General features: G+C 43.2%; 1 protein-coding gene across 1 annotated transcript in view; it reads right to left on the bottom strand.

Annotated features, from left to right (window-relative positions):
- cadm4 (cell adhesion molecule 4) overlaps positions 1–15,889 on the bottom strand; it is a 560,557-nt gene that overhangs the window by 539,464 nt on the left and 5,204 nt on the right. The window lies entirely within an intron of this gene.

Below are 15,889 nucleotides of genomic sequence, written 5' to 3'. Positions count from 1 at the left end.
TCGCAGGGCCAACACAGATAGACAGACAACATTCACACACTAGGGACCATTTAGTGTTGCCAATCAACCTATCCCCAGGTGCATGTCTTTGGAGGTGGGAGGGGCCTATCCCCAGGTGCATGTCTTTGGAGGTGGGAGGGGCCTATCCCCAGGTGCATGTCTTTAGAAATGGGAGGAAGCCGGAGTACCCGGAGGGAACCCACGCATTCACGGGGAGAACATGCAAACTCCACACAGAAAGATCCCGAGCCTGGATTTGAACCCAGGACTGCAGGAACTTCGTATTGTGAGGCAGATGCACTAACCCCTCTGCCACCGTGATATAGATTTATTTTTTCAAGGTAAATTGAGCAAATTGGCTATTTCTGGCAATTTATTGAAGAGTGTATCAAACTGGTAGCCTTTGGCATTAATCAGTACCCAAAAGTAGCTCTTGGTTTCAAAAAGGTTGGCGACCCCTGTCCTAGAATATTCTCCAACCTCATGCCAATGCTGTGACGTCATCTTCACCAAAGACCTTCGCCGCCCGTCCCTCGTTTTCCTTCCTCGACTTCTTTCCAGCCGTCCGTGTGCTCTCTCCATCTTCCAGTCAAACTGCCGCAATTGTTCACTCGTTTGTTGGACTCTCCTGGCTGACTCCCCCCTGAGCTTTGCCCGTTACCGCTTCACTGGTCTGAGACGCCTGGCCCTTTGGCGACTTCCACCGCCTTGCTGCACTCTTTTATCCACTGCCCAGCCGAGCCCGGCCTCTCTGACCTCATCAGTCCCTGCCTCGGCGGGCCAAGCCCGGTCCCTCTTCATCAGCCGGCCTCTTCCGACGCACAGACCCCGGCCCCCCTTAAGGCGAGGGGATATCGTGCTTTACGGCGTCCCTTTCTTATCCTAGATGAGCACCTCATTACCTTTCCGTCGAGTCCTCCAGTTGAAAATGTGCATTAGCCTTTGCTCTGGGAGAGTACACAGATCCCGGCGCCTTCAATTTGAGGAACTTGGCCTTTTCGGCTCAATCAGCTTCCCCTTGTCCAATCACAGCGGGGAAGCCAGGATAATCACCGTGGTTACCGGTGTTCCTGCAGGAGGCTGATGTCTATTCGTGTTATCGACGGCGGGTACAGGGAGGGGGGAACAGGTGTCACAACAGCAAAGGTTGGCTGTGAAACAAGTCAGGGAAACTGTGCAGCGAGGAATGCTGAGGATCCTCCATGATCCTCCCCCTCTTTTCATCTCTGACGGACCTTAAACATCCTTAAAGCCACTACTAGCGACCACGCAGTCTGATAGTTTATATATCAATGATAAAATATTAACATTGCAACACATGCCAATACGGCCACTTTAGTTGACTAAATTGCAATTTTTAATTTCCCGCTATGTTTCCTGTTGAAAACATTGCGGAATGATGACGCTTATGTTGACGCGTGCTTGGTTGGAGCGGACATTTTATCCCAGCACCGATCACGGCTAAAAGTCGTCTGCATTAATCGCATAATTACACAGTATTTTGGACATCAGTGTTGCTGAATCTGTTGCAATTTGTTCAATTAATAATGGAGACGTCAAAGAAGAATGCTGTTGGTGGAAAGCGGTGGATTGCAGCAAAGGTTGGCTGTGAAACAAGTCATGGAAACTGTGCAGCGAGGAATGCTGAGGATCCTCCATGATTCTCCCCCTCTTTTCATCTCTGACTGACCTTAAACATCCTTAAAGCCACTACTAGCGAGCACGCAGTCTGATAGTTTATACATCAATGATGAAATATTAACTTGGCAACACATGCCAATACGCCCGCTTTAGTTTACTAAATTGCAATTTTTAGTTTCCCGTTATGTTTCCTGTTGAAAACGTCCCGGAATGATGACGCTTATGTTGACGCGTGCTTGGTTGGAGCGGACATTTTATCCCAGCACCGATCACGGCTAAAAGTCGTCTGCATTAATCGCATAATTACACAGTATTCTGGACATCTGTGTTGCTGAATCTGTTGCAATTTGTTCAATTAATAATGGAGACATCAAAGAAGAATGCTGTTGGTGGAAAGCGGTGGATTGCAGCGGAGGTTGGCTGTGAAACAAGTCATGGAAACTGTGCAGCGAGGAATGCTGAGGATCCTCCATGCTTCTCCCTCTCTTTTCATCTCTGACTGACCTTAAACATCCTTAAAGCCACTACTAGCGACCACGCAGTCTGATAGTTTATATATCAATGATGAAATATTAACTTTGCAACACATGCCAATACGCCCGCTTTAGTTTACTAAATTGCAATTTTTAGTTTCCCGTTATGTTTCCTGTTGAAAACGTCCCGGAATGATGACGCTTATGTTGACGCGTGCTTGGTTGGAGCGGACATTTTATCCCAGCACCGATCACGGCTAAAAGTCGTCTGCATTAATCGCATAATTACACAGTATTCTGGACATCTGTGTTGCTGAATCTGTTGCAATTTGTTCAATTAATAATGGAGACATCAAAGAAGAATGCTGTTGGTGGAAAGCGGTGGATTGCAGCGGAGGTTGGCTGTGAAACAAGTCATGGAAACTGTGCAGCGAGGAATGCTGAGGATCCTCCATGCTTCTCCCTCTCTTTTCATCTCTGACTGACCTTAAACATCCTTAAAGCCACTACTAGCGACCACGCAGTCTGATAGTTTATACATCAATCATGAAATATTAACATTGCAACACATGCCAATACGGCCGCTTTAGTTGACTAAATTGCAATTTTAAATTTCCCGCGATGTGTCCTGTTGAAAACATTGCGGAATGATGACGCTTATGTTGACGCACGTCTGCTTTAATCGCATAATTACACGGTATTTTGGACATCTGTGTTGCTGAATCTTTTGCAATGTGTTCAATGAATAATGGAGACGTCAAAGAAGAATGATGTTGGTGGAAAGCAGTGGATTGCAGCTGCCTTTAGCAACCAAAACACAGCCAGTGTTTCTTTGTTTGTTGGGAAGCTTTAATATAGAACGGAGCGGTCAAGCGAATATGTTTCTTTACCACATGTTAACCGGCAGGTTTTGGTGAGAAAATTGTGGTAATAAATGGGTTGTACTTATATAGCGCTTTTCTACCTTCAAGGTACTCAAAGCGCTTTGACACTTCTTCACCATTTAACCATTCACACACACATTCACACACTGATGGAGGGAGCTGCCATGCACGGCGCTAACTAGCACCCAGCAGGAGCAAGGGTGAAGTGTCTTGCTCAGGACACAACGGACGTGACGAGGTTGGTACTAAGTGGGGATTGAACCAGGGACCCTCAGGTTGCGCACGGCCACTCTCCCACTGCGCCACGCCGTCCCAGTAATAAGTCGGCTCTTACCGGAGACATGAGCAGAGCTTGCGTCCTCTCGCAGCTGTCAAAGAGGCAGCTGCGACTTTCTTGGCTCCTCCATGGCTTCCATCAGAGACACTGGCGGTCACCACACCCCTCCAACTTTCAGGTATGACTTTATAATCTCACTAAAACACTAGTAACACAATAAGCAGATATGGGATTTTCCAGAATTATCCTAGTAAATGTGTCTTATAATATCTGAATCGGTCCCACTGAAGTCACCTTTTTTTTTTTTTTCCTAGTCCTTCACTCTCCCTTTCCTCATCCACGAATCTTTCATCCTCGCTCAAATTAAGGGGGAAATCTTCGCTTTCTCGGTCCGAATCGCTCTCGCTGCTGGTGGCCATGATTGTAAACAATGTTCAGATATGAGGAGCTCCACAACCCGTGACGTCACGCGCACATCGTCTGCTACTTCCGGTACAGGCAAGGCTTTTTTATTAGCGACCAAAAGTTGCCAACTTTATGGTGGATGTTCTCTACTAAATCCTTTCAGCAAAAATATGGCGAAATGATGAAGTATGACATATAGAATGGACCTGCTATCCCCGTTTAAATAAGAACATCTCATTTCAGTAGGCCTTTAAGAATCCTTAAGAGGTGATCTCCAAATAAAGGGTTGCCAGAAGGACTGGATTTTACCGGTTAAAAACCCAGAAGTAAAGACAACATGCATGAAAATGGGTGAGAAAATGCTGATTCAGAGGACAACGGGTCATAACCAAGACATGGACTTGTGTTTTTTTGCTCTCAGGTCAGACAGAAGCAAAACGGCTCGACTCTCAACGTCCTCGGCAAAAACTTGGACAGGAAAGTTGTAAACGAGGAGGACGGGGGGCGGAGTGGAGACATTACTTCTCAGCGAGCGACACATAGGGACCACATAGATCACCATTATGATCATCGCAATCTGTGCTGTCCGGGGATTAGTAATGAGGTGGCGGTTCTACATTAGCGGCGGCCTGATGAGGGCGACACAAAGTTGAACTGATTGACAATTAAACGGATGGTCGACGGAGAAAGAAGCCTTCAATTACCCGACTTATGTCTGCCCATCAATCACACAACCTTGTGTCTTCTCCATGGGGACAAAAGTCGGACGCGAATGTACTGAAACTCTTTAAAGGGGAACATTATCAGCAGACCTATGTAAGCGTCAATATATACCTTGATGTTGCAGAAAAAAGACCATGTATTTTTTTAACCGATTTCCGAACTCTAAATGGGTGAATTTTGGCGAATTGAACGCCTTTCTGTTTATCGGACTTTTAGCGATGACGTCAGAACGTGACGTCACCGAGGTAACACACCCACCATTTTCATTTTCACATTACAAACACCGGGTCTCAGCTCTGTTATTTTCCGTTTTTTCGACTATTTTTTGGAACCTTGGAGACATCATGCCTCGTGGGTGTGTTGTCGGAGGGTGTAACAACACTAACAGGGAGGGATTCAAGTTGCACCACTGGCAAGAAATCTGCCGCCAGACCCCCATTGAATGTGCCAGAGTGTCTCCACATTTGACCGGCGATGCTAAGACAGACATGGCACAGAGATGTATGGATAACCTACAGATGCATTTGCAACCATTAAGTCAACGAAATCACAAAGGTGAGTTTTGTTGATGTTGTTGACGTATGTGCTAATCAGACATATTTGGTCACGGCATGACTGCCAGCTAATCGATGCTAACATGCTACGCTAATCGATGCTAACATGCTATTTACGCTAGCTGTATGTACATTTGAAACTAGATACCCACATTTAATGCGAAACAAACACTTACCAATCGACGGATTTGAGTTGCTCCAGTGTCACAAGTTGCGAAAGTCCTGATCGTTTGGTCCGCACATTTTACCGCCGATGCTAATAAGGCAGCCATGCTATGGGTCACTTCATTAGGTACACCCACGCTATGGCCGAATAGCGTCAATAGCTATTCGCTCAATAGCTTCAGTTTTTTCTTCAATTTCGTTTTCGCTATCTGCCTCCATACTCCGACTATCTGTTTCAATACATGCGTAATCTGTTGAATCGCTTAAACCGCTGAAATCCGAGTCTGAATCCGAGCTAATGTCGCTATATCTTGCTGTGGTAACCGCCATGTTGTTTGTATTGGCAGCACTGTGTGACGTCACAGGGAAATGGACAGTGGTTTCGAAGATAGCGAAAATAAGGCACTTTAAAGCTTTATTTAGGGATATTCCGGGACCGGTAAAATTTTGAAAAAAACTTTAAAAAATACAACAAGCCACTGGGAACTGATTTTTATTGTTTTTAACCTTTTTGAAATTGTGATAATGTTCCCCTTTAATATGTACTGTACTGTGCAATCTACTAATAAAAGTTTCAATCAATCAATCAATCAAAGCCGGACGTTGATGAAACGTCGTCAAAAAGCATGTTGTTTCAACGTCGTGTTTGAGTTGTGCGCCGTCAGGTCCTAATTCAACCAGTTCTCAACGTTGTTTGAATGTCTTGCACCTGCTGGGAGACATGTCCAGCCCCGATCGATAAGTCGTTGGCAGGTTTTATTTGAGACGTGCAGACAAGCCTTTTTTTTTTTTTTTTTTTAAGAAAAGCATAATTCATGAGACCACGAGGAAGGGTGTTTTTCCATCATGTCTTCAAGAAAAACTTCAAAAGCACCTCTTCTAAATGAGATTATTGAATTTTTATTTTTACATTTGGTGCTCTCGGGAGTTTTTTTTTTTGATTGATTGATTGATACTTTTATTAGTAGATTGCACAGTACAGTACATATTCCGTACAATTGACCTCTAAATGGTAACACCCTAATAAAGTTTTAAAACTTGTTTAAGTCGGGGTCCACGTTAATCAATTCATGGTACAAATATACACTATCAACATAATACAGTCATCACACAAGTTAATCATCATAGTATACACATTGAATTATTTACATTATTTACAATCCGGGGGGTGGGATGAGGAGCTTTGGTTGATATCAGTACTTCAGTCATCAACAATTGCATCAACAGAGAAATGGACATTGAAACAGTGTAGGTGTGACTTAGTAGGATATGTACAGCCAGCAGAGAACATAGTGAGTTCACATAGCATAAGAACAATTATATACATTAGAAGTACATTTGATTATTTACATTAGGTTATTTACAATCTGGGGAGATGGGATGTGAATGGAGGAGGGTATTAGTAAAGGGTTAATGTTGCCTGGAGGTGTTCTTTTAGTGCGGTTTAGAAGGAATATAGAGATGCACTTACTTATACACCTGTTGGGAGTGTATTCCACATTGATGTGGCATAGAATGAGTTAAGACCTTTGGTAGATCGGAATCTGGGTTTAATGTGGTTATGGCGGTCATTTACGTTAAGGAAGTAGTTTGACATGTACTTCGGTAGCGGATTTTATAGACTAGGCTCAGTGCAAGTTGTCTGTCGTCCACCCTGAGCCAGCCAACTTTGGAGAAGTGGGTTGGGAGACGCATTACTCTCAGAAATATCATTAAAAAAAGTTACTTGTGTAAAATCGGGGAATATTCAAAGTTTAAAAATGGTTAAACAGTCAGGTTTGCTTGAGAGACTTCTCAGTGACACAAATACAATGATGGAGGACACGGTGGATGAAGATAGAATCCCACAAAAACACATCAGTAGCACTTGAAATGTTGAAGCAAGGACCTTGTGCCGCTGAGTAATCGAGCCATAAAATCCTCAGGAGGGAATAAGAGCCTTCCCACAATGAGCCGAGTGGCAAAAGAGTCTAATTTGTTTACGGGGCTTGTGCGCGGAGGCTCTTATGGGAGAGTGCGACAGCCTGTCAGGGCCCTTTATCAGTCCATCCAAACCATGCAGGTAGTGCATTTCCTTTGGAGTAGGACTCTCAGGTCCATGCCTTGAACTGAAGCAGACGCGGGGGAAAGGGGGGAAGATCGCAGCCGGCCTTGCTCCTTGTCGTTAAATTGTTGACAAGTTTATTTGTGGGCGAATTATCCTCCAAGGTTTGGATCAAAGGATAAACCTTGGCTTACGCTGACGACTGCCAGTGCATGAAGAACAAAGACGGCCAGGTAGCAAGCCAAGCACAATGTGGAAGTGAAAGGAGGGCGATTTCCACTCCCATGACGCAAGCTGCGCGACGCCTCCGCATAAGCAGCGGCGCCGTGAAGCCACGCACGTAAATGTTTCGACGCGTGTTCCTGAACATACGCGCCGCGCCTGTTTTCCATCCATATATTTACATAAATGTGCGGCGAGCATGCTTGGAGACGCTGTGCATCCGCCGTAATTGCTATTCAAATCTCATCCCGCAAAAGCGTCCGACTGCTGCAGTTTTTCCTGTGCCAGAGCCCGGAAGGGGGCCAAGCGTCATGATTGGGGAGGGAGGAGGGAGGGGGTGGGGGGGGGACACAAGCCCGAAACGGATGGCTCTCATTGCACGCTTTCAAACAAACAAATGGAGGTGATTTAATGCACGCAGCGATAAGCCAGGTGTTAATGGAGGCACGGGAGAGAGGGATGGCCGCCAGGAGGTGGGAGGGAGGGAGAATACAGATGTGAAGGGCTGGGGGGCGGTGGGCGATGGGACGGGGAGGGGTGGAAGCTATTAATTGTGGGCGAGCAGAGGAGGCAGAGTTTGTGACATTTGTTTTACTGTGTGGCCACAAAATGTTAGCCCAGAGCTTTTCTTCTCTGGATTAGCCAGTGATCTACTGATGTGTGTGAGAGTGTTAGTGTACGAGAGTGTGTGTGCGTGTGTGTGTGTGTGTGTGTGTGTGTGTGTGTGTGTGTGTGTGTGTGTGTGTGTGTGTGTGTGTGTGTGTGTGTTCTTGTATTTCTTCCCTTCTCGAGACATCACCAAAGAAAAGTTTCGTCCATATGAGGACCCGTGACCAAGTATACGGAAAAACCGTTGACATACTGAAAAAACTTGAAGTAAATATTGAAGATTAAAAACCAACTACAAACAAAAATTTCCCAAAAAATAACTAAAAACCTTACCTTTTTTTATATCTGCAAAGTATCTGTATATTATTAATGTTGTAAATACAACTATTTATATATCTAGAAAGGGTGGTCCTAAAGGGGAGGAATTTTTGGGAGGTCTCAAGAAGGTAAGAACTACAAGAATGTGTGTGTGTGTGTGTGTGTGTGTGTGTGTGTGTGTGTGTGTGTGTGTGTGTGTGTGTGTGTGTGTGTGTGTGTGTGTGTGTGTGTGTGTGTGTGTGTGTGTTCTTGTATTTCTTCCCTTCTCGAGACGTCACCAAGGAAAAGTTTCGTCCATATGAGGACCCGTGACCAAGTATACGGAAAAACCGTTGACATACTGAAATAACTTGAAGTAAATATTGAAGATTAAAAACCAACTACAAACAAAAATTTCCCAAAAAATAACTAAAAACCTTACCTTTTTTTATATCTGCAAAGTATCTGTATATTATTAATGTTGTAAATACAACTATTTATATATCTAGAAAGGGTGGTCCTAAAGGGGAGGAATTTTTGGGAGGTCTCAAGAAGGTAAGAACTACAAGAATGTGTGTGTGTGTGTGTGTGTGTGTGTGTGTGTGTGTGTGTGTGTGTGTGTGTGTGTGTGTTCTTGTATTTCTTCCCTTCTCGAGACGTCACCAAGGAAAAGTTTCGTCCATATGAGGACCCGTGACCAAGTATACGGAAAAACCGTTGACATACTGAAATAACTTGAAGTAAATATTGAAGATTAAAAACCAACTACAAACAAAAATTTCCCAAAAAATAACTAAAAACCTTACCTTTTTTTATATCTGCAAAGTATCTGTATATTATTAATGTTGTAAATACAACTATTTATATATCTAGAAAGGGTGGTCCTAAAGGGGAGGAATTTTTGGGAGGTCTCAAGAAGGTAAGAACTACAAGAATGTGTGTGTGTGTGTGTGTGTGTGTGTGTGTGTGTGTGTGTGTGTGTGTGTGTGTGTGTGTGTGTGTGTGTGTATGTGTGTGTGTGTGTGTGTGTTCTTGTATTTCCTCCCTTCTCGATACATCACCAAGGAAAAGTTTCGTCCATATGAGGACCCGTGACCAAGTATACGGAAAAACCGTTGACATACTGAAATAACTTGAAGTAAATATTGAAGATTAAAAACCAACTACAAACAAAAATTTCCCAAAAAAATAACTAAAAACCTTACCTTTTTTTATATCTGCAAAGTATCTGTATATTATTAATGTTGTAAATACAACTATTTATATATCTAGAAAGGGTGGTCCTAAAGGGGAGGAATTTTTGGGAGGTCTCAAGAAGGTAAGAACTACAAGAATGTGTGTGTGTGTGTGTGTGTGTGTGTGTGTGTGTGTGTGTGTGTGTGTGTGTGTGTGTGTGTGTGTGTGTGTGTGTGTGTGTGTGTGTGTGTGTGTGTGTGTGTGTGTTCTTGTATTTCTTCCCTTCTCGAGACATCACCAGGGAAAAGTTTCGTCCATATGAGGACCCGTGACCAAGTATACGGAAAAACCGTTGACATACTGAAATAACTTGAAGTAAATATTGAAGATTAAAAACCAACTACAAACAAAAATTTCCCAAAAAATAACTAAAAACCTTACCTTTTTTTATACCTGCAAAGTACCTGTATATTATTAATGTTGTAAATACAACTATTTATATATCTAGAAAGGGTGGTCCTAAAGGGGAGGAATTTTTGGGAGGTCTCAAGAAGGTAAGAACTACAAGAATGTGTGTGTGTGTGTGTGTGTGTGTGTGTGTGTGTGTGTGTGTGTGTGTGTGTGTGTGTGTGTTCTTGTATTTCTTCCCTTCTCGAGACATCACCAAGGAAAAGTTTCGTCCATATGAGGACCCGTGACCAAGTATACGGAAAAACCGTTGACATACTGAAATAACTTGAAGTAAATATTGAAGATTAAAAACCAACTACAAACAAAAATTTCCCAAAAAATAACTAAAAACCTTACCTTTTTTTATATCTGCAAAGTATCTGTATATTATTAATGTTGTAAATACAACTATTTATATACCTAGAAAGGGTGGTCCTAAAGGGGAGGAATTTTTGGGAGGTCTCAAGAAGGTAAGAACTACAAGAATGTGTGTGTGTGTGTGTGTGTGTGTGTGTGTGTGTGTGTGTGTGTGTGTGTGTGTGTGTGTGTGTGTGTGTGTGTGTGTATGTGTGTGTGTGTGTGTGTGTGTGTGTGTGTGTGTGTGTGTGTGTGTGTGTGTTCTTGTATTTCTTCCCTTCTCGAGACATCACCAAGGAAAAGTTTCGTCCATATGAGGACCCGTGACCAAGTATACGGAAAAACCGTTGACATACTGAAATAACTTGAAGTAAATATTGAAGATTAAAAACCAACTACAAACAAAAATTTCCCAAAAAATAACTAGAACCCTTACCTTTTTTATATCTGCAAAGTATCTATATATTATTAATTTTGTAATTACAAATATTTATATATCTAGAAAGGGTGGTCCTAAAGGGGAGGAATTTTTTGGAGGTCTCAAGAAGGTAAGAAATACAAGAATGTGTGTGTGTGTGTGTGTGTGTGTGTGTGTGTGTGTGTGTGTGTGTGTGTGTGTGTGTGTGTGTGTGTGTGTGTGTGTGTGTGTGTGTGTGTGCGCGTTTGCATGTGTGTCCCTCAGGCCTGCCCGTCAGACACACTGTGAAGTCTTTCTTTCCACCTCTGCTACGGTTCACAACAACAACAACAACAACAACAACAACAACACAAGGCCACACATCTCTGACAATTGAAACCTGTCACTCTAAAACAGTTCTTCTCAAAATAGTGAGGTGGGCCCGGTGGGGAAAGGGGGGGGCACATGTGACCCCCGGGGAACATGCTTTATCAGTATCATGCAGTAACATCCTTCAAACCCAACTTTGAGAAGCTGTGCACTACAAAAACATGCTTCATCATAGGCATCATAGGTTTCTCCAGGGGGAAGTTCATTCTTTCTTGAGTCAATGATTCCTCCCACCGTCGAAGCTGGCGCCAATCGGGTGGAACTTAAGACTGCCAGCTTCCGTGTTGTTTCCTCCATTTTGGGGGGAGGCTGGAGTGACCTCTCCGTGGTGCAAGCCTGGGCAGAAAGTATGGAGATCTTGGGTTGCCCAGACATCAGGATCCCCCTCTCGGCCGTGTCGATGTGGTCCAGAGGAAAGCTAGGCAATACGTCTGGCATCGGCTTGGCTGCAGGAGCTGCCGGCGGGGGGTCAGCAGTCAGCAATGACACCCAGTCGCCTCAGGGGCTCCACTCCTGATTTTCTGTCTGGGTTTTCTCCCGTAGCCTTTCCTTCTCCCAAAAGTACCACAAGGCAGCGGGTACAAAAACATGCTTATTGTAGGCATTAATCCTGACTTCCTCTGCACAAATTGTTTTATTCTGTCTTGTTTTGTAGGTTAAAGTGTTTTTCTTAATTAATAAAGTTCTCGCGGCCAAACGTCACCCAGACTCTATTCCTCTGCGGCCACCGGGTAAATTGTGTTTGAGACCCCTGCTTTAAATATTGCAATAACCTGCCTGTGAGCCTACATTTTGTTGAGGTAAGATAAACGCTCCAATAGTCAAAGTTAGTCTCTATATACCGTAAAAGCAGTTTTGCTTCTGCTCCTGATTGAAGGACTATTGCCATTTTTTTCAGGACTTTTATGCATTTTGATTACGTAGAATGGATCTAGTCTAAAGGCTTCTGATTGGCTAAAATGTGGTTATTGCTCCGCATTATCACACCCCCTGTTGGCTTAGCATGCACTTGGCAGCCTGCAAGTATTTTTGATATAAGGCTTGAAAGTGTGAGGTAATAAACACAATGCATTGTGGGTTTTGCAGGCCTCTAAATATCTTATTTATGTGTCCTGGGCATGACGTTAAAGTGGGGCTGGGGCAGAGGCGTGGTTGGGGGGCGTGGTTAAGAGGGGAGGAGTATAATTCACCAACTGGACTATTTCATATATATATATATATATATATATATATATATATATATATATATATATATATATATATATATATATATATATATATATATATATATATATACACACATGTATGAAATACTTGACTTTCAGTGAATTTTAGCTGTATATTTTTTATTTTATTATATACATAAATAAAATAAATAGTTAAATTTCCGAAGGCACCAATCAAATACACAGTAATAAAAACACAGTTGTTCTACTAATTGTACTGTGCTTGCTGGTTACTAAAAAAAACAACAACACTAACCTTTCACTATTTCAGTAACCTTTGTTCTGCCATTTGAGTATTGGCGAGTGATCTCCGAATCCGGAAACATATCCTTCACGGATTTTTGTTGTAGACATCCGCAAAGGAGAACGGGATGTTGCTTCCAGCTATCAGCATAGCCATCTTTGTCTCAGCATAAGTTACACCATCGGGTCTCCATTTTGGGAGGTGGCCCATAATACTGGGTTGTGAACGATGCTGCGCCGCGGACGCTTTGTGCTTCGCTGACCGTTCATGAAAATCCGGGAGGGTTGGCAAGTATGTATTATATTCTATGTACAGTAGATGGCAGTATTGTCCTGTTTAAGAGGGTCACAACATTGCTGAGTCAGGTTCTCATGGAGCTGGAGGGGAAGTGGCCTCCAGCTCTGCCTGAATTTCAGGAGATTGGTAAAAATTTGTTCCGGGAGGTTTTCGGGAGAGGCGATGAATTTCGGGAGTCTCCCAGAAAATCCGGGAGGGTTGACAAATATGGCTACAGCAGAAAAGGGTCCCCAGTCGTCTTGGACTCCATGCCAGTGGACCCTGACTTGATTCTGTCAAGGATGGTGTGGTGCACCAGTCCCCCCACGTTAAACTAAGTCACGGACAGGTATCCTCCATAAAGGGATACACCCCTACCAGGAGCATCGTCATACTCGTTCGAGTGACCGCCGATGATGATCTTATTTACACGGCTGAATGCAAGACTCTGTGCTGTAGTTTTGATCTTTTCTTTGACGAGTCCAAATCACGGCGTGAACGTGCGACATCTTTAACTTCCGCGATCGCTTCAGGTGGGAAAAAAATGATTTGGTTAGTGAGCTAGTAAAGAGATGGTGAATAGCAGCCGTGAGACAATCAAACATGACTTTTAACGACATCACCTGAGGGAACACTCCTGAAGGAATCAATAAAGTACTTATATATGTTTGTGTGTTTACGGTATTTTCCCACTAGTAAGTTTGACTCAAAGCATGTTTTATTCAGTAGCATATAGTAAGCTGCTGACAAACAGCGTACAGTATTTTGGAAAAAAAAATCACGCTGTCTGTTTACTTTCAGTCACAGGTAGGCACAAACATGAATGAATGTCATTTTCATCCAAGTAGGGCAATGATCAAAGTGTTCCAAAGTAATAAAGGGCTTGTTTTTATGAAGGGAAACCTGTATATGCGCCGTTTCGGACACGTAAGAGATGAAAGCCGTAGATGACATGCATTTGGAACAGACAGTGATTCTAGACTAGGCATTCTGAAATTTGGTATAAAAACATACAGACGACGACAGCAGCTTACTTCCATCTCTTGTCCGTTGGACATGCTCATATGGATCAGTACCACCAACTCGACTTCCTGTTTTGCGAGGTAGCGAGCCTTTAGAATAGGGTATAGTTTGTCTCGGTACAATCTTTTGATTTTTGGATTTTGTACGATCCCTTTGAAACCATTGTTTGTTGCTCTCACACTAGCGTGGGTACAGTGCAACCATGTCAACCAGAGGTGTCAAAGTCCTTTTCACTGAGGGCCACAACGCAGGTATGTTTGACCCCTGAGGGCCGCTTCTAACAGTGAATACTATTACACAATTTTATAGCAATCAATCAATCAATGTTTACTTATATAGCCCTAAATAACGAGTGTCTCAAAGGGCTGCAAAAGCCAAAACGACATCTTAGGCTCAGATCCCACATCAGGGCAAGGAAAAACTCAACCCAATGGGACATCGGGAAACCGAGGCGACCGCCGATTTGCCCCCACCCCCGGACGATCGGTGCAATTGACGTCGAGTGGATCTAACATAATAGTGAGAGTCCAGTCCATAGTGGTTCTAACATAATAGTGAGAGTCCAGGCCATAGTGGATCTAACATAATAGTGTGAGTCCAGTCCATAGTGGATCTAACATAATAGTGAGAGTCCAGTCCATGGTGGATCTAACATAATAGTGAGAGTCCAGTCCATAGTGGATCTAACATAATAGTGTGAGTCCAGTCCATAGTGGATCTAACATAATAGTGAAAGTCCAGTCCATGGTGGATCTAACATAATAGTGAGAGTCCAGGCCATAGTGGATCTAACATAATAGTGTGAGTCCAGTCCATAGTGGATCTAACATAATAGTGAGAGTCCAGTCCATAGTGGATCTAACATAATAGTGAGAGTCCAGTCCATAGTGGAACTAACATAATAGTGACAGTCCATTCCATAGTGGATCTAACATAATAGTGAGAGTCCAGTCCATAGTGGATCTAACATAATAGTGAGAGTCCAGTCCATAGTGGATCTAACATAATAGTGAGAGTCCAGTCCATAGTGGATCTAACATAATAATGAGAGTCCAGTCCATAGTGGAACTAACATAATAGTGAGAGTCCAGTCCATAGTGGATCTAACATAATAGTGTGAGAGTCCAGTCCATAGTGGATCTAACATAATAGTGAGAGTCCAGTCCATAGTGGATCTAACATAATAATGAGAGTCCAGTCCATAGTGGAACTAACATAATAGTGAGAGTCCAGTCCATAGTGGATCTAACATAATAGTGTGAGAGTCCAGTCCATAGTGGATCTAACATAATAGTGAGAGTCCAGTCCATAGTGGATCTAACATAATAGTGAGAGTCCAGTCCATAGTGGATCTAACATAATAGTGTGAGAGTCCAGTCCATAGTGGATCTAACATAATAGTGAGAGTCCAGTCCATAGTGGATCTAACATAATAGTGAGAGTCCAGTCCATAGTGGATCTAACATAATAGGGAGAGTCCAGTCCATAGTGGATCTAACATAATAGTGAGAGTCCAGTCCATAGTGGATCCAACATAATAGTGAGAGTCCAGTCAAAAAAAAAATCGACAAGACAATAATCCAGCACTGACTGGAGAACAAAAGCAGGTACAAATAGGATTGGCTGATTGACACCAGGTGTGGCCAGGTGCCAATCAGCCACAGCCGAGGGGAAAAAAGCACACAGAGAGACAAACAGGAAGCTGAACCAAAATAAGAGTGCTGACAGGAACTGAGGACAGGAAATACTAAACAGACACAGAGGAAAAACTAAAACACAAACAAACTGTCAGGGGCAAGCCTGACAATTTCCAGGCTTTTGAGGGGCTGAGTAAAATAAAGTGGCGGGCCTTGAGGTCGACACTTGTGATGTAAACAAAAGCTTTGGCCAACAAAAACGGCTACCTTGGCCCCACAATGCATTGCAAAATACAAGACCTATATGGACTTTGTGACCCGAAAGAAAGGGGGTGGTACAAAAAGCTCTCTTACAAGAGTAAAAGCTGCAAGGAGACTCTTTTGCACACATTTGCTGCCATTACCAACCTGCATCACCG

This window comes from Nerophis ophidion, linkage group LG11, assembly GCF_033978795.1.
Source record: "Nerophis ophidion isolate RoL-2023_Sa linkage group LG11, RoL_Noph_v1.0, whole genome shotgun sequence".
NCBI classification, from domain to species: domain Eukaryota; kingdom Metazoa; phylum Chordata; class Actinopteri; order Syngnathiformes; family Syngnathidae; genus Nerophis; species Nerophis ophidion.
Note: the sequence above shows the minus strand (reverse complement) of the source record. Positions and strands in the feature narration are given on the sequence as shown.